At 38.8% G+C, this 18,838-nt stretch overlaps 1 protein-coding gene across 2 annotated transcripts in view; it reads right to left on the reverse strand.

Annotated features, from left to right (window-relative positions):
- Positions 1 to 18,838, reverse strand: part of LOC131689481 (cytosolic purine 5'-nucleotidase) — a 66,662-nt gene that overhangs the window by 18,109 nt on the left and 29,715 nt on the right. The gene's annotated exons all lie outside the window — the stretch shown is intronic.

Consider the following 18,838-nt stretch of genomic DNA (forward strand, 5'->3'; position numbering starts at 1 on the left):
AGTTCTACACTTCTTTAATCATGAATCGGTTAGAGAACGCAACTCAAAACGACCGTCACGTAATATTTTTTGAGCTTCGATAGAATATTTAAAATTTATTAGGAAAGTTTGCTATAATTAGAATCGTTTTTCGCAAACAGATACGCTTCCCAGGCAGAGCCATCAATGTCGTGCCTCTAAGGGTACAACGGGATTCATCGATGATTTTCTGGACAAATACAAAAAAAAAACGCCTGTATAATTCCATAAGATAGCTCCAGACATTGGGAGACACTCTTATATCTGACAAAATAAAAGACGAGTACGAAATTATTGCAACACTTACAAGTGGCTGTAACTTATTTACCAAACTTGGAACAGTTTCCTATAGGAATCTATTTGTTCTATCCTACGAATTGTGCAATTGTGGGTTTTGTAGCGAACAAGATGGAAGTGAATCAATTGGAGTAGCGTAAAAACAGTTTATAAAATCCATCAACTTGAAAAATTCGGGACTTCCCACATCGTGCATTGAAAAAAAAAAAAAAAATGTCTCAAATCCTGACTTCTACCGTCCTAATAGTACTCAAAAAGGTTTAAGACGCAGTTAACATTGGATCGCAATGTCGAAATTTACCACGAATTACCTTATTTGGCAGGCAATCTGTATCTGCGGAAAGCGAGGTAAAATTTTTGTCACAACAGGCGTAATCGAAAGTAAAATTGAGAAAACTTTTCGAGCGGCACAATGAATGTAGAGAATTGATATCGCAGTAGCTGTTGATTTTGGGGGTTGCAAGATGTTTCTCTATACGTGACGTGGAAAGTTTCCAAAAAGAGAAATAGTCACCTCTATCCAGTTTCATCATGTAAGAAATGTGGTTCTGTTTCATTGGCATTCTTTCTTACCACAGTAATCTTCATTCGTCGAAACAACTTAAAACGCTACAGTAAGCAAAAAAGCGTTCAAAGATATTGGTTTTGATCTATACGGGTCATTCCGCGCTTGATCATTAAAGATAAAAACTTCGACAAATCGACCTTCCCGGATTTGAACCAAATTTGGAGGAATTTTTGATCTAGGGCCAATATATAAAAACCCAAATTTTTGTATTTTCGGGTTTGTCCATACTCTCTGAGATAGTCTTTATGCGAGAGGAGTAGTAAGCTAGAATGTAACGTAACATGTTTTACTGAAGAAAGTGTCGAAACAGAAAGTTCCGAAAACGGATTGTAGTACCGAAGACTTTCTTTTCTTACTGTCCTAGAAAGTCCAAAAAAAAATCTAAGTATTGTCATAAAATAAAGGTTTATGAAAGTATTCAATTTTGGGTAACAACTAGATGGTAAATTGTAAGAAAGAAAAGAGAAAAAAAATGTTAGCAATCTTTATACTTTCCCAGCGCTAAATTGCGTGGTTAGTGCTACCATTCCACCAACACTGAGCATCCTTCCTGGAGGGACCCAAAAATGTGAAGACTGGCTTATGAGGCCAGCATTACACCCTTTGAACCGCCGATACTCTTTCAATCTTCCCTTGGATATAGAACGACTGGCTGAGGTTTTTCTAGGCAACCTTCAACTTCGTATAGACCTACCATTGGATTTCAGAGAGGAGATGTGTTAAACCCGTACCCCACCGACCAACGAAGTACTTCACGTCAAACAGCTACTGCCACACCGATCTACTTCAACGGAATCGGCGCCTGTCAGTGCTTTTGCCGCAATTGACGTACTCGTTAGAGCAATGTACTAATAATTTATAAATATTGTGTCTCAAGATGAAGAGGTATGACCAATCGATTCATATTCATATTATATTGGACTATTACCAAAACTTCAACGGCACGAAAAAATCATCTAAGATGCATGAGAAACCCTGAAAATAGTTGGGACGAAACGGTTGAAAGTGAAGAAGTTTTCGGAAGCAATCGCAATTCCTTTAGGGATGACCGCGATTGTCGAGTATCTGGACAGAAGGCTGGAGGTGGCGTTTTGATTGCGGTCGAATGCAGAAGTTATCACAACTATGAAATTAAAAAAAAATTGAGCATGTGTGGGTGAAAGTTCATGTTAACGATGAAACACACGTTTTCTCTTCGGTGTGTTTTCCTCCAAATTTATCTCTAAAACGACTTGCGAAAAGTTTTATGCTGCTGAATGTATTATTAGTAAAAGTTCACATATACGACGGTTTCAATCAACATGGTATTGATTTCATTCTAGAATCTGATAATGAGAGCATCCTATTTCCTGTTGCGGGGAAAAATGAAACTTTGTAGTAGATTTGTGATAAATCTGCCAGTTTAGGTCTTAATCAAATAAATCACATAAGAAATCGGCGGCATTGCTATTTAGATGTGTCTATAATCACTTACTCCATTATAGAAAAATAAAGTTTATTATACTGAAAATGAGTATTCTAGCATGTTAACAACAGACCTGAAGACAGTGAATTCGAAGAGGTATTTGACTACGAGCGTGCTAATTATGAAAGCTTGACCAGACTTCCCATGATATCGACAAGTTTGTACCAGTGTACAAAATATCGTGCACGTGTTCAACTTCAAACATGCTTCGTCTCGATGTACAGGTTCACCTCGAACATCGTACCCAAGCGAACGGTGTACAAACTCCAGTTCAAACATCCGTGTACACAGACCGTGTGTGTACACGAGAACGATTTGCACAAGGCAAAAAGAATCACCGCTAGTTATGATGAGAGTGAGAAAGAGAAGACTAATGCTTCCAACGTACGTGTACGCACACCGTGTACGTACATGGGGTTCGGTTGGGCAAGTGTTTAGGTACGAAAAAGCGTGTTTTAGTTCAAACACAAAGTGTGGGTTTAATATGAGCACAGATCCAGATCGAACAGAGCGTGCGATGTGCATAACATACAAACGCTCAAACTTTTCGCGATAATACAAATCCGGTTGCATACGCAATCATCCACACATAGCTACGCTCACGACTTACGTTGTGGGAGACATATAAACGCCCTCTTTTTCGCGATCATGTATCGTGGCTGGCATAGATCAGCAACGTATTCGCAGAACATCGCCGCCTTTCTTCCTTCATCTGAACCGCACACTCAAAAATAAGCAATACAATAACGAGCCGCGCAAACATTCTAAAGGTTTAGCAACTATTCAATCGGTATCACGGTGATACAAACGAATTTATACACGTGAAGTTACATACACGTTCACATACAAACGCTCAAGCTCTTCGCGATAATTTTAGGTATAAAAAAGTTTTAAAGGATTCTTTTACAAACTGAACGCAGATTTTCCAGTGCTCTGAAAAATCTTTTTAACGAAGTATTTATCATTTTGTTGGACTGCCTTTCCTTAAAATGGCTTTACTATGAAACAAATCGATTTTTGGGCAAAATACTGATCTAAGTGCAATGTAACAGTTTTTCTTAATTACTTGTCCTTCTATTAGTTTGGGATAGTAATTGTTTTCTCATATAAACAAACTATAGAAAGAAAAAAAACAATTGCTATCCAACAAATTGAAATAAATTGAAAAACATAAATTAGTAAAAACGGTTACGTCGTACACATGGCTCGAATCTAGCGCTAACCGATTATCATTTGTTTCTCTCGGTCTTAGGAGCATAGGTCCTGACCTTCGGTTGAACCATACTCAACAAAAAAAGATAACAAACCCATATGCACTAGAAATAGTTTCAGCGCGATATGGCCGATAATTCTAGTGATATATGGGAGCTTACTATCTTCCAGCATCTGCACCGTGCACTCAAAATTAAGCATCGCATTCATGGTGCGAATCGAATCTATACACGCAAAGTTACACATGATAGCACAAGCGATATACAAATGTCTACGCCCTGGAACACATTAACATACAAACGCTCGAGCCTTTAGCGCTAATACCCAAAGGCAAACATGCCATCGCGACCGCTCACGTACACCTACGTCCGATACAAAAAAGCTCCGATGATTAAGTGAACGCTTTAGCACTTAAAATTCGAAAAAAAAAACGGTCTTAAGCAAGAACAATCCAACACTCGTTCCCCCACGATCATGAAGTCTCTACGACCACACATCTGAACCGTACATTCAAGAACAGAATTACGGCCGGCTACAAGTGACCTTCAGCAATGTTTTAGTGGCTGACATTTCCCGTCTCGTTTGAAATTGCAGTGAGTGATTCTGAAAGAGTGCCCTTCGGAAGACCAAGCTGACCACTTCCAGTAGGAAAACTCTAAAAGAAAACAAATAGGAATAACTTCGAATTCACTTCTATTGCATTAAAAAACGATAAGAAATTGGTGGTTCGAATTGAACCAGGGTTGGGGCAATCCTACATCTTTCCCATACCGAACATGTCCACATTGTTATGTTGTCATTTAGTAAATCGTCACCCAAAAGCCGCTGTCTTGAATTTAGACCCACTATTTTGGATTCCTAGTTGTCGGCACCGCCTGCCAAAAATGTTGGTCTGCCATCTAAGATTTCAGAATAACACCACCATTGTCTCACCAAGCGGCGGGCACATCGAACAAGCTGGAAACTGGTTTTATGGTGCTGGAAAGATGCATTAGTGCGTTATCATAGTGCATTCGATCAGCGAGAGGATGTGTGTAATGAGGATCATAAGCCGTTTCATCAACTATAGCATCGACAACGTACACTTCACAGATCTAGTGAGACCCAAGCGAAAACAAAAATTAAACCAGCATACTACATTCAGGTATTCTATACCAACAATTGAATCCTACATAAAATCATTGAGCCCTAAGACGTAAAATACTAAAAGTATTAACTCAGCCATATTCTACGAGTAGCTATGTTAATAGGTCTGTTTTATTAAGAAGGATGTCGCACTATCTCGTTGATTGCCTGATGTTGAACCAGTGGAATGCCTATAAATTGCTATCAATATCTTTGGTTCGTTTCTATGAACGAGTTTAATAATAAAAATAGCCTCAAAAAGGGCCAAGTTCCCGTGTTTGAGCCCTACGAAAACTCGAATCAAGTGTCCCAATTTTAACCCAGATATTTTAACCAAACAGCTTCAAATGGGTAGGGCGATAATAGGAATAGGGTAAAAATAGTCTCAATGCCTTTCTTAACAATGAAATAAATTATCATGATACCCAAATAATAACAAAACTTTTACAAACTCCCAATTACTAAATTTACTGTGCGGAGGCTTTCAACAATAATACAATAACTGGGTTTAGGTCGAGAGTTTGGAGCTGTAGAGCCAGATTCTTGGAAGAGCTCCCCATTAGAATCACTCACTACAATTGCAGACTAGACGGGAAATGTCACCCACTAAAACTCTGCTTAAGGCCACTTGCAGCGGGTCGTGATTCTGAGTGTGATTTTCATTGTACGGTTCAGATATGTGCGGGGCGCACAGATTTCGCGAGCGCGTGTATCATCGCGAAGGGCTCGAGCGTTTGTACGTTAAAGTCCATCGCGTGTGCTAACGTGTACGTCACTTCGCGTATATAAATTCTATTTTATGACCGTCTGTCTTCACATATTCGCGTATGATCTTGGATGAACGCGGACCGTGCATCTGATACTTAATTTTCGATGTACGGTTCAGATACTAGAAGAAACCGATATCTTCCATACCGACCAAAGTTCTCGGTCATGTCGTCTAGTGGATATGAACGTTATTTTTTAAATGGTCTAACTGAATGTATGGACCTAAGTTGCTAGGACGGAGGATGAATATTTCCGGGCGTGACCGATATGTTAACGCACAAACACAGGGGATTGTGGGTTCGCTTTGAGACAGCGTTTGTAGCTTCATAAGTACTAAAGCGTTCACTTTATTTCCGGGGTGTTATAAAGTGGGAGCGATCGCGGGCGTAGGTGTGCGTGGATGATCGCGAAGGGCTTAGGCGTTTGTATGTTAACGTGTTTGTCGTGTATGCTCGCGTGTTTGTGACTTCGCGTGTGTACATCTGATTTTGTAACCGTGTAGTCAATCACTTGACCAACGGAATATGCTGTAACAGCAATATTTGTTAATGTATCCTAAAATTGCCACCGGTTACAGCTGGAAATTTTTATGTTCGTGTATTGTTTTTTATTGCTGTAGGAGTTTCTTAACAGCTTTCGCTCTAAACGTTTCCGAAATATGCAGCCTCCATGCAGAAATAACTTGCGGCGATCTGACGTTCATACGTCAACAACGTTGTCTGAGCATAGGGAGTGCCTTGAACAAGGATGCCGCGTACTTACTGTAGGACGCTACGCGAAAGAACCAATAGGCATATCTCGATCAGATTGTCGTGTCTATAGCCGTTGTTATTGAACTTTACGTTTTCATACGCTAACGACAGTTTTTAAGCTATTGCGTTTTATTTCACTATTAGTGATCTGAATTGGACAAATATTGGGTTGTTATCAGCAAGGTTTGAGGCAAATGAAAACATGGAAAATAATAATATTTTCGCTAAAGCTTCAACAAGTTTTATAACAACCAAAGTAGGCAAAATTAAATTAAATTACATATTTAATTTTTTTTTTAAAAAGTTATACTTCAGGATTTTCTTGATTATGTAATTGTAGGCTGGCGAGGTGTTAGATGTAACTCTCTGCTCCGACAGTATTACGCATGAGATGGCAAACTGGTTTGTACTGAACGAGCTTAAACTGTCATTATCTGATCATTAATACATTACCTTTAATCATTTAAGCGTCTCGCTAGTTATTGTCACATATCTTTATCCCAAAATCTATGGACTAGGACCTCTCTGATGAGGGATTTGGATGCGGTCGTGGATAAAACGAAATCACTAGTAGCAGCGTATCAAGTGCTTTGTTCGATACGAGTTACGCGTGCTTCTAGGGGATTTCCGAAATTGTCAAAAATGTAAGTAGATACTCGTCTCACGAAGTACTTAATTGTCTTTTCTAGATTCACTTTTCAGATTGATTGATGAAGCTATCACCGACAGCAGCCCCTGAGTTTATTTCAGGTAGTTCTGATTCTTGGGATTTTGCTTGTAGTGGTATGGCAATCGAATCGATTAAATGGGTGCTGGACAATTCTGCTCTGCATAAGTCTCCGGGAAATATGGGGAAAGCACCAGATTCGCTGTTGGGTTGCATCCGCACACGACAATCATTGGCGTAGCTTGCAAACTATTCTGTCGTATGTAGAACCGAAAATGTCAAAGAATGTGTTGCATTTTTTCGTGTACAATTGTTGTATTCTAGTCAGGGCACTGACTGGACATTGCAAATTCTGTTATTACATGGCTACTATTCAGCCTGCTGAGTATGATTCCTGTGATCTTTGTGAATCTGATTACGGAACTTCATACCATCTTATATCTAACTGCCCAGCAGTAATGTATATACGGATCCGGATTTTGGTTTTTATTATGTAGAATCTATGTGCAGGGAACTAAAACTCAAGGAAGTCTTCGGAGAAAAGACTTAGTGTAAAAAATAAAATACCACGAAGCGCAACCTACTTGATTTATCACCTATGTCTTTTTTGTTAAATAGTTGGTACAATATTATACAAACTGAATGATTTTGTAGAAAATCTCAAACCAGTATAGATTTGTAGAAAATAATTATACAATAAAAACTTCTCTTAGAATTTCACCCAGTGTCTTCAGCAAAGTTAGAAAGACACCCAGTGTCTTCAGCAAAGTTTTTCAGTATGCTATTTTCAGAAACTTCCTACTGACCCTAACTACAAACTTTTTGAATAGTTACTTTTAAATCATTAATATGTTAATGCCAAAAGCATCTCTTGCCACGGAGACACCACATGGCTAATAAGATAATCACATTGGACCAACTTCTCACCGACGTTCTCGACCACTGTATGGGACGATTCATTGCGTCATAATTTGCTCTATGCCAATGAGTTATCGCGTCGCGTCACGCGCGCTCGGTCAGTTTCCTAAATCCGATCCAAGCGCAGAGAGAAGTTCACGGCCAAGTTAATATTAAATTATACCTAAATGCAGAAGATGCCGCAGATTGATCATGACAAATGCCGGCATTTCATACAGTCGTTGCTGGGCAGGATGCTGATCCGCTGCCTACATAGAATTCACAGTTTTTTTTTTATGTGGGACCAAAGTTAATGCCATTCCCGAGCAATAACACTTTATTGGCTGGTTTATTATGTTGGACTGGATCCAATACAGAGATAGAGAGAGAGCGAAAAATGTGCACGTCTAATTGGCAATTTTTCCATTATAAATAGAGTTGAATTTTTCGACTGGTCCGAATTACGTACACGGATGTTAACTTTCGCTTCAGCTATTAAATAGAAATCCCTCATCCTGTCAAAAGCAATTTCGAATATCGCAGTACAGTAGCTGGAAACAAGAGACGAGTTCAGTAGTGCAGTAGCAAATTTTGGTTGCGATTCCGAGAAGCAATTTGCTTAACCATGCGAAAGATCGTGAATGTGGAGACGCGTGGTATTTTGTTCCGTATTTGTCGTCGAAAGCACCGAGTCCAATTCCCTTTACAATAAACCTGCCAAGCGCAGAGTAACTGGATGACTGGATGATGTGTCCCGACGAAGTGAATGCTTTCGATGGACGACTCACTCGCTGGGTCTCGGTTCGGCATTAATGCAGCGGTGGAATTTTAATTTGCATGGAAATTCCGAAACCATACTCCATAGGGCTCAGGGATGGGGAAAATTCTACTTTTGTTGATTGTGGGACAGAACACGGACGGACAAGTATTTTCTGTGGATGGATACATTGATTGGGATGGAGCTTCAGGGAACATTTCGAGTTTGCTATCGATGTGCGACATCGAAACTCGAACCGCGTCTGGGGCATTTTTTCAAAAAATAGGGGAGTGTTCCCTATCATTTTTTATTATTTTGCTAGCGTGGTGAAATTTTGAACAGAGTCGCATCGTAGCGTAAGCTAGTTTTTGAGTGCACAAATCAATAGAGAATCTATATTGATTTTACACTTCCCGGTAAAAAAAATCATTTTGATGAACTGAAAATTGTCGCAGACCGAGCGTCTCCATAAACAGATCAAAATTCTACTATTGTATAATTATCCTTCGAATGGAGTCCAGCTGTCCCTTATTTTTGGACTAAGCGTTTTTGGACATGCAGTTTTAATTGCAAACCAAAAAAAGTAATTTTGTCTTTATCCGACGTTTCGACCCGGCTGGGACCATTTTCAAGGACTCAGTAAAGTATTCGAAAACAAAATAAATTTTGCGTCCTTTAAAAAGTTCGAAAACGGATCGAAACGTCGTTTAAAGACCAAATAATTTTTAATTGCAAATCAAGCTGCATAGTCAATCAGATAATGAAATTATCATTAACACGTTTCACGCTTCGCAGCTCTCTCGGTTAACAATAAACATTTACAATCTGAATACGTACAAATATTTGCGTCGCAACACGGTTCGCTAGAACAAACAGAATCACTCCGGGCGAGTTTTCGAAACTTCGATATTTCAATCGAAATGACCGATTCCGGGAACAATAAGAACAATTAATTACGGTAATGACAAGCGGTTGCTACGGATTCAAGCTTTTGTTTTGTTGTCTCGGCTGTTTTCGCCCTGGTTTGCAGATCATTAAAAATTGATTGGAAATGCTATGGGTAACTTTTTTTCCCCTGGATTTGGCTCCATTGGCAGTTGGATGCGGTATTGTTCTGTGGGCTCTGGTTTAGCTTTATTTCGCATGGTAAAGGGATGTTGAAGGGCCATCGCTGTGCAAGGGCAATCCTTTAACATCACCGTATCGTTTAGTCAGATGCAAGACGGCGTTTGTATATTTAATGATCTTCATCACTGTTTAGCATTGTTGCTTGGCAGTTTTATGAATTACGTATTCGAATAGGAGCTTTAGCATCCGTTTGCATTTGTGTAAATTTCTAGTCACCAGTAGTAAAGGATAATTATGAAAGTATTGTCAAAATTGCATAAATCAAATTACAGCTCATGTGAATGCCGTTTACGATTCAAAATACATGCCATCTCATGTTCAAGAATCGTGAGTGTATTGTGTATTATTCCTACCAAAGATACTTGGAGAAATTGTATTTCAAGCATTAAGAACGATATTGAAGGTGTATTCCTTCCTTAGTCACCCTGGACTTAGGTACTCTCTATGCTCAGACTACTTTGTGGGTGTATGAAATTCAGATTGCAAATTGGCATAAAAAATTCCTGAAAAATGTGTTAATACACGCTAAGTGTTGCAACAAATCAAGAAAATCAGAATAGCCATTTTGGAAAGGTTTTATTTGGGCGTTCAAAGTTAAGACAGCATATAAGCATGCCAAAAGCTTGAATACAGAAATGTGCAACAACAGTTATTTTCACATATCACTACCTCTAAATAACAGCGAAGTCGATTCTGAAAAGCACCAGCTCATTAGTATTATTTCGATATCCTGATAAAAGGGGCTCTGTCGAACGAACGCGTGGTAAACACAAAAAAAAACAAATTTGTCGAATTTCAATATTTTACCGGTTGTTTATATTCCGGCAACTCTCCACACACAGCATACCCATCGATGATCCACGTCAAACAAATATGCTTACTGTGACAGTGAAAACCATGAACCAGTTCTTTGGAATTATTCCTGAAAAATGTTATGCTGTCGTTTTCCAAGTATTAATTACAAATTGCAATAATGGAAATCCCAGATCGCCGAGCACTATCTTCTTCCAGGAATATTTTCATACTGCCCATCTGAAAATTCCAACAAAGACAAAGCGATTTCTTTTCTTTTTGCTGGTATCCAACGGAGAAAACGGATTGAAATGGTGAATTAAACAAAAGCAATTATGTGAAAAAAAATCCCCCCAAAGGCAATATTCGAACCTGCAACCCTTGGGACTCTAGCCCAATGCAAAAACCCTGGACGTCGACGATGACGTCGCATTGGTGTTAGTGATCGTGATCGTACCACCATCTTCGGTCCACTATCTTCGATTTGGAATGGGGCAGTGAGTCCGGACATCTTCTCCATCCCTGAGATACCCATATTTAATGAATACAATTTAATAAAAAAAAATCCGCCGCCATAAATCGAGGCTCGTCACCTTAAATTTTTGTATGACGGTAAATCGGTGGCTCTATAGATGTATTTTCAAAAAATAGGATTCCTATTAGGCTTGCATTCTGGGTTAGTTTTGTACAAGGAGTTAGTCGCAATTGTTATCTATATTGACTGTTGAGTTCACTTTTACTTGTGGAAATCAAAAGGACGTAAAAGTAAAAAAACAGTAAAAAAATACTAAACCAGAGAACAGTTAGTCCTATTCTTGTTGCGGTAACCGAGTCGATCGGAATGATTGTAATAAAGCGCTCTGTTAGACAAAATGTGCTTCGACACAGTAGTGGTTGATTTTAAACCAGGTAAGATTCATCCTACTATTCGTGAAGCGGACCGATTTCAATAAATTTCAGCTTGAATGTTAGTCCAGTTGTAACCTACCAAATTTATCTAGAATTGGGTTCGATTTTTTTTTATGAAAGTTGCTCCGAATTTATGGAAATTTGTCATATAAATTTTAATTAAATTTTGTCTGGAAATTGTTATTGTTATCGTGAGCATTGTATCGATAGAGATATCGATAGAGATATCGACCGCCCGCCCGCACGTGCGAGAAATGGAGCACTTGTTGAAAGAGAAAATGCTTATTGCTGATTACAAAGTTCTACTGATTCAGTTCCAACATGTACGGTATGTGGTACTAGTATAATTCCACAATCGAATCGTTTACTTTTAAGACATAATCCTGAACAACAAAATGAAGCACTTAGTCGCACATGAGAACGTAAACGTCTATAGAGAGAATGATGCAATCGAGGTACGACTACAGGATCTGTCTCCGTGTACACTTAATTGTGATTCATATCGTCGTTGGACGCGACTCTAGGAAGAATTCCATTTCTCCATATTTCGACATCGATCTTTTAATGTGTTCTGGTCTAGTACGTGGGGCTAACTCATGTAGGCGTACTTCAATTGTATTGCCGCCCTTATACACAGGGATCGTGGTTTTAACGTTGTCACATTCGACGGTCTGTTGCCTGTAGTTCATTGCAACCAAGTTAGCTGCCTGGACTGAACAAACTTCTAAACGTTACCAATTCACAGTTTTTCGCGTGTGGTGTAGTTGTATGTAAGTCACTTCCTCGAGATTGAGCTCCATTTCACTTTAAAGAACTGTTCCACCATGACCTACAGTAGCAAATTTTCATTTTCAGATGCCAACTCAGTTCATTCCACTCCAACTATGATTCAAATTCAAAGGCCTTTCTTAATCGTTCAGTTTCAAGTTGGCGGGATTTTTAGGGCTAAACCGTACGTCTTCATTTCAAATTGACTCGAGTTTACAGTGTTCAGAGTAGTTTTGCTTGAAAAACCTAGTCAATACCCCAGTAGAGACTAGACAGATATTCACAAGGTCAATTGTTTTTCAGTAGTACAGGAACTTTTATTTTCTTTGGTACTGTTTGTGCACTGTATAAATAACAAATCAATTTTTGATCTACTGGTGTAGCTATAGCGGACGATTTTTAGCTTCGGTTCTGTTCGCAGTGAAAAGCTACAACCTAAAACCTACCAAAACCAAGTTAAATCGCGACCTGTCCCTAGAACTAGAACAAATATTGGATCCCCACAGTAGCCCCGGTCGAACGCGAGCAACAGGGTGCAATAGGATGCGTTACCGCACCGCACCAATTTTTCAAGGGTAGAGTTGGATCGTTTTTACTGCTGGATACTTTTGAAGGAAACAAAAAAAAGGTTCCGTGCTGCTCGTGCAATTTTATTGTTCGTGACTGAGCTAGGCAAAAGTTTAACACTACAATCACACCCGAATGGGGGCGGGTTCACCCCCGTCATGTGCAAAAATACCCTTCCGAAGGGGCGCCAAATAGCTTTTTGTCAGGCAATGGCGTGTTTGCGTTCCCCGGCTACGGGTGTGGCTGGTTCGTACGGAATGAAGTGTTTTTCAGCTTAACGTTAAAGAGAAAAATTTTCTGCTTGAAGTAATCGCTTCGTGTACGTGACATTGTCGATGAATTAATGAATCGGTTATTGAGAAACATGTTTCGCAACTGATGGTGTTTCAACAGTGCTGTGATTTGGAATATCAGTCGCAGTAGCATCCTGTTCAAACTAGAAGCACTTACTATTACTTTTATTATGATAAACTGAAAACCTTTTCAATTTATTAGTGTAAAGTAGTTTCAAAATTTTACTCAAAACAGCTGAGCCCGAAAGAAAATTTTACTTCTATGAAAAGAAGCAGTAAATCATCACGCAAATTATGTCCTTCAGACGAACTTTCCCAGGCGTTAAATAAACATGTACGATTTTCACCGCGAAACACGAACAAATTCCAAGCTAATTCCGTCCAAAACAAGTTACACTTCTGAGTACTTTATCCTCCGAAAGACGCAAGAGAAACGAACGGAGAGAAAAGTTTTTGCCCGTTAATACCCAATTTGCATAAACACGCGAAACTCTGGAAGGCGGCTCTGTTGCACTGCCTTTGCTACTGGGGAAATGAAAAATAAAAAACTCCAGATGTTTCACGGTTTATGTGGTGTTCTCTACCTACAACGCTGGGCGCACGCCATGAATGTCTGAAATGCCTAGACATAGAGCTGTTAAAGCAGACACGCTAGAAAGGTGCGGAAAAGATCAAATTCCGTAACACTTGGACTAGTGTCCTGGTACTTGTCGTTGATTGGATACTAATTGATTAGGGTTATGGGGATGGGTGTCACGAAACTGAATTGTTGTTAAAAAGTAACAAAATGATGTTTGATATTCCTATTTAAAACAGAAAAATGTTAGAGCTAAGTTGTAATGGATAAATATCGGCGAATTCCTTTCTGGTACTGAAGAGATCGATTTTAAAGGCAGTACTGTTCGTCCAACTGTAAGCGATGGTTAACATTTATTGGCACAGGATTGTGCCTAAAGACGAATCATGTAAGTATGGTCTGTTTCATACTGGTTACTAGCACTGATTTCCAGTGCGTTCATTCTATTCTATTTAATTCTTCTTAAATCTTAATTTATAGGTTTAAGGTTTTGACGAAATATTTTGGAACTGTGCAGAATTGATGACATAGTCGAAGAAGTTAATAATATCGCCGAAGAAACGGATCATTGCTTAAAACCATGCATAGAACGAATACCACATTATTCATGAACAGTGAAAATAGCAGCGACCCTAGTGTACTACCTTGAGGAACACTAGATTTGTTAAAAAAAGATTCATATACATTGTCTCCAATTTGAACGACTGCATTGTGTAGTAGTACCTCAAGCTTATCGAGCGTAGGTATCTCAACGTCATCATACAGAAGTGGTTCCCAGGTGAAAGGAGCACATTGGGTTACTATTGAACGGACAAACTAGTAGAAAAGGCACACAAAGATAATGAGGATTGGGGATAATGGACAAGCTGTGGATCCACTCACACTAGTAATAGTGCGAAAGGCCATTCAACAGCTGAAAAACGGTAAAGATTGAATCCCGCCGTAACTTCTAAAAGTCGGGAGTGAACGGCTCTATGAAGCAATCTACTGCGTGATCGGATTGATTACACGAGCAAATTCTCATGGATACAACCCCTTGAAAAGACAATGAATATGGTCCGTGTCAAGTTTTACAACCATCAAAATACCATCAAATGGTCTCATTAACCCATAAATACACCAAAATATGGTGACTATGGGGGTATTACGGGCTTTTCGTTTGCTCGGATAGATGTCTTCAAGAAGGGCTACAAACTGGTGTATAATAACTGCCGCGGCCTCCTGCAAAGTACACTCTCGTGTTCTGTTTAGCAGACTGCGACTTGTTAACTGATTGCTTTGTCGGCGAATGGAAAACCGGATTTCGAGAAGGACAATCAACGACGGACAAAATGTTTACTCTGCTACAATTATGAATGAGTACCGGGAATACAACTAGCGGACTCAGTATCAGTTTGTGGATTTCAAAGCGGCGAACGATTCAGTGAAACGAAACGAACTGTGACAGATAATGCTTGTACAAGGCTTACCGACAAAACACGAAGAGTGCCCAAAACATGGATTAAGCTGATGTGTATGACGCTGGATGGGCTAAAATTAAGTGTCAAAATAGCCGGAGATGCACTGTCTACTAATCTATTTTTCAACATACCACTTGAAAGTGCGATATGAAGAATGGTACCATCATTACAAGATCACTGTTTAGCTTCGCGGACCACATCGACATCATTGGCGTTGATCGCAGATGATGATGGTGCTGGCTGTTGATTTGGAGATACTATGCGCAGTTCTTGTTCAATGTGCACTGGTTAGGTAGCCGATGCACACGGAGAAAAAACAGACAATCGTATCAAAAATTGATAACTCCAGTTCTGGTTGAACGCAATGAAGCAAATAAAATTATTTGGAACATGTTAGGAATCAAATGAGTTCAGTTTGAATTTGTGTAGAATAAATTTTAGGGCTTTGCAGTACTTAGTCCTGAAATTCGCGAGTTTGCAACAAATAACTTTTATAACTTTAAATTCATTAAAAATAATTTTAATATTACTATTAAACTTTGAAGAGAAAATGGAACAGTCAAGCTTTTGTCAAAAAAAAAAGAAAACTTTCAATCAAATTGACGTCATGCAAAAGAAGGAAATCATCTGTATCTACCCTGTATGTCATTAAAAACAATTAAGAATAATAATGACGATATTATCATCATATTATCGGATCACTTAATTGCAATAAATCTTCTCATTATATCACCATGGAGTGATTTTCCAGACATGCGTCAAGAGAGTACATTAATGAATAAAGTAAATATCAGCTGGATCAAGTGAATTCCTTGAGTAAAACATGTAGGCATTTCAAATACATCGAATTAGTTAAAATTAAATGTAAATTTTAAAATGAAATGGTAGACCTTTAGTATTTACTTGGTATTATAGTACTTAAAATTCCAGTAGAATTAAATGGAACACATTTGTCTTAAGAGGGGTAATTAAATATTTAATGCCGTGGCATTAAATGAGATTATCAAGAATGGTAATATTTTTTTCCCATTACCAATAATAATTCTTGTGCTACTTTATTCGGGTAACCGCACACATAACGATACGGACGGTTTGAAGCAGTTTAGGTCTAATTGAAAAAAAAATTTCGCCGTGTAAGCCTCACCCATATTCAATTCGTTACTAACAAGGCGTCTCCAATTCGATGTCATTAGCACGTTTTGGTGTATTAACGGTTCGAGCCTACCAGAGGGTCTAAGGAAAATTGATTTGCAGACGTCTTAGTATTTTATATCTAATCTAAAGCATCCCAACCATCATCTAGGGGCATCTGGTCATGGTCCAGTGTGCCCATGCGACAAAAAACCCTTTAAAGGAAAATCATTGCATAGTATCAGCCGTTTGATTTGCATGTCAAAAACAAGATTCTCATTTCGTTTTTTCATCGGCACACCAGCGCTTCTTTAACTGCTTCCCAAGACATAATTTGGGACTAGTCAATTGTTCACACAATCCTTCAACACAGGGGCCCCATTTAAAAAAATTCGGCCCAACTTTTACCCGATTTTGCAAACGTAAATATCTGCCGTTGTACAGATAAATTAGATGTTGCCGGTTATCCGATGGGGAATATGCACAACAATTTTGTAGCTAATTCCGTGGAATGTACAATTAGAGCAAATAATGGTAATAAATAATTTTGTGGAAGCAGTAATTATCTGCACCCTGATTGGTCTGTACTATTCGACCGAGCGGGCTAACCATGCTAGTCTGGCCCCTTTGTCATCAAATGAACTGCGACACATTGCCGTATTAGGCATGGTCCAGAAGGAAAAAATCATCAGTTTGCTTTTTGACGCCGTAGCAGCTGCAGCTTGGTAGCATTTGCCCACCAAACGCAGATCGCTCGTTGATTAGCCAGAGCCGTAAATATGAAGTGGGGTACCTAAGAAACTCGATCAAATACGTGAAGTCACCATTAGAGTTGCCGCGCGTGTACATTTGAATCATTCGTTGCGCGCCTGCCAAACGAGCAACATCATGACTATAACGTCCAGACGGTACAATAAACGGTTCAGCACCGGTAACCGTGTTCAAATTTGCACTCATTTCTTGGCTGTATGCAAATCCTATCGCGCGCGCGATTTTAAATGAACGAGTGCAGCAATACAATGGCATTATTCGAGTCGAGTACACACGATGATCTGCAAAGCGGGTGGGTAGGGTGGCTTTGGATTGAATTCAACACACTTGTATGGTGCGACATGTGTGTGTTGCTCTCATGTCGAAATGATTTTGACGGTTTGTAGGTAGGGTAAAGAGCGTTTTTTTTGGCCCTACTAGAGAAGGTGTCGTACTATTTCCTTAAAGGGTTACATACCTTTTTGTGCGAAAAATGTCAAGAAATTATGAATTTACGTAAAGGCACGAAGCAATGATTTCATTGCATCAAACTTATAGTATTTTAGTAGTACATTTTTCAGTGAAATAATCCAGTATTAGTTTATAAAAATATATTGACAATTGGCGGATTTTTTTAAAAATTTCTAAATTGAATTAAAAAACTCAAATTACAAAACAAACATTTATGCGTAAAGAAGGAATCATTATGGCACGAGAAAAATTAATTACGATCAACCGAGAAAAAAATTGAAGAAGCTACCATAGGCGAAGCGCGCTTGGAAGCACTGTAACTTTTAATCTATTTCTCGGATCTCTATAAACATTTGGAAAAACATTCTCAAGAACTTGTACTTTCAGATAAAGTAATAAAGAAATGTCGATTTTTTGAAAAATAAAAAGGTATGTAACCCCTTAATTATTCGGCCTTCAATCGATGGAATGCGTATAAATTGGAATCAGCATCTTTGCTCCGTTCCCAAGAATCAATATAATAAAGAAAATAGCCTGCGAATGGTGCAATACTTCTGTTTGAGCGAAGCGAGAACTCTAATCGAATGTTCCATATGCGTTGAACAAAAATCATTATCCAACCAGGGATATGTATCCTATTGACACACACACGTTTCATATTTCGGATATACAAGATGCGTGCTCATCACTAAATCATCTGATAACATGCTTCTGTAGGTATTTAAAAAACACGGGCGGACTGAATTTGGTTTGTACTTATTTAAAGCCGGAGTGTTAGTTGGAGATTTTGGTAGATGAGGAGATTGAGTTATTTTAGAGCAGTGATCAAGAGAACATACTGAATGGTGTTTGTAGTATTTTATACTGCTCAAATTTCATAGGGCATATTCAGCACCGTGGGATTTTATACAGGATCGATTACCCCGCAAGGAGGCAATATGGGACCATATATGTTCACACTGGTCTTCAAGGTGTTACAATTGTGCGTGGTGTTTGCAGTAAATAAATTTACACTGATGATTTAAATCTGTAATTTCTGGATATATTAATTGACAGGTGTCGCATAATAAATGTAAATTTAAAATGAGATGGTAAACCTCGAGTATTTACTTAGGAATTTAGTACCCGTTAAAAAAGAACGCGCTCAATAACGTACAAACGCTCCAGCCTTTCTCGGTAACTTAAACCCGGTCGTAAACACGAACAATCACGCATATATACGAAATCCTCTCGATGATAAAGTGAACGTGTTAGCGCTTACGAATTTATAAACGTGGTCTCAAGTGCTAACATGCAAATACCTACAAAATCACAAAATCATGAAAAGTACTAGTCCGGAATCTCTCACTCTAAAATGTGGAATTTATATACACTAGATAACAAGTTTCAGGACGCCATAACAGAAGACTAGCGAAAACAGGGAGCTCACTTTCTCATAACGACGACCCGTGCGAACATTCGAAAGC

This window comes from Topomyia yanbarensis, chromosome 1, assembly GCF_030247195.1.
Source record: "Topomyia yanbarensis strain Yona2022 chromosome 1, ASM3024719v1, whole genome shotgun sequence".
Taxonomy (NCBI): Eukaryota; Metazoa; Arthropoda; class Insecta; order Diptera; family Culicidae; genus Topomyia; species Topomyia yanbarensis.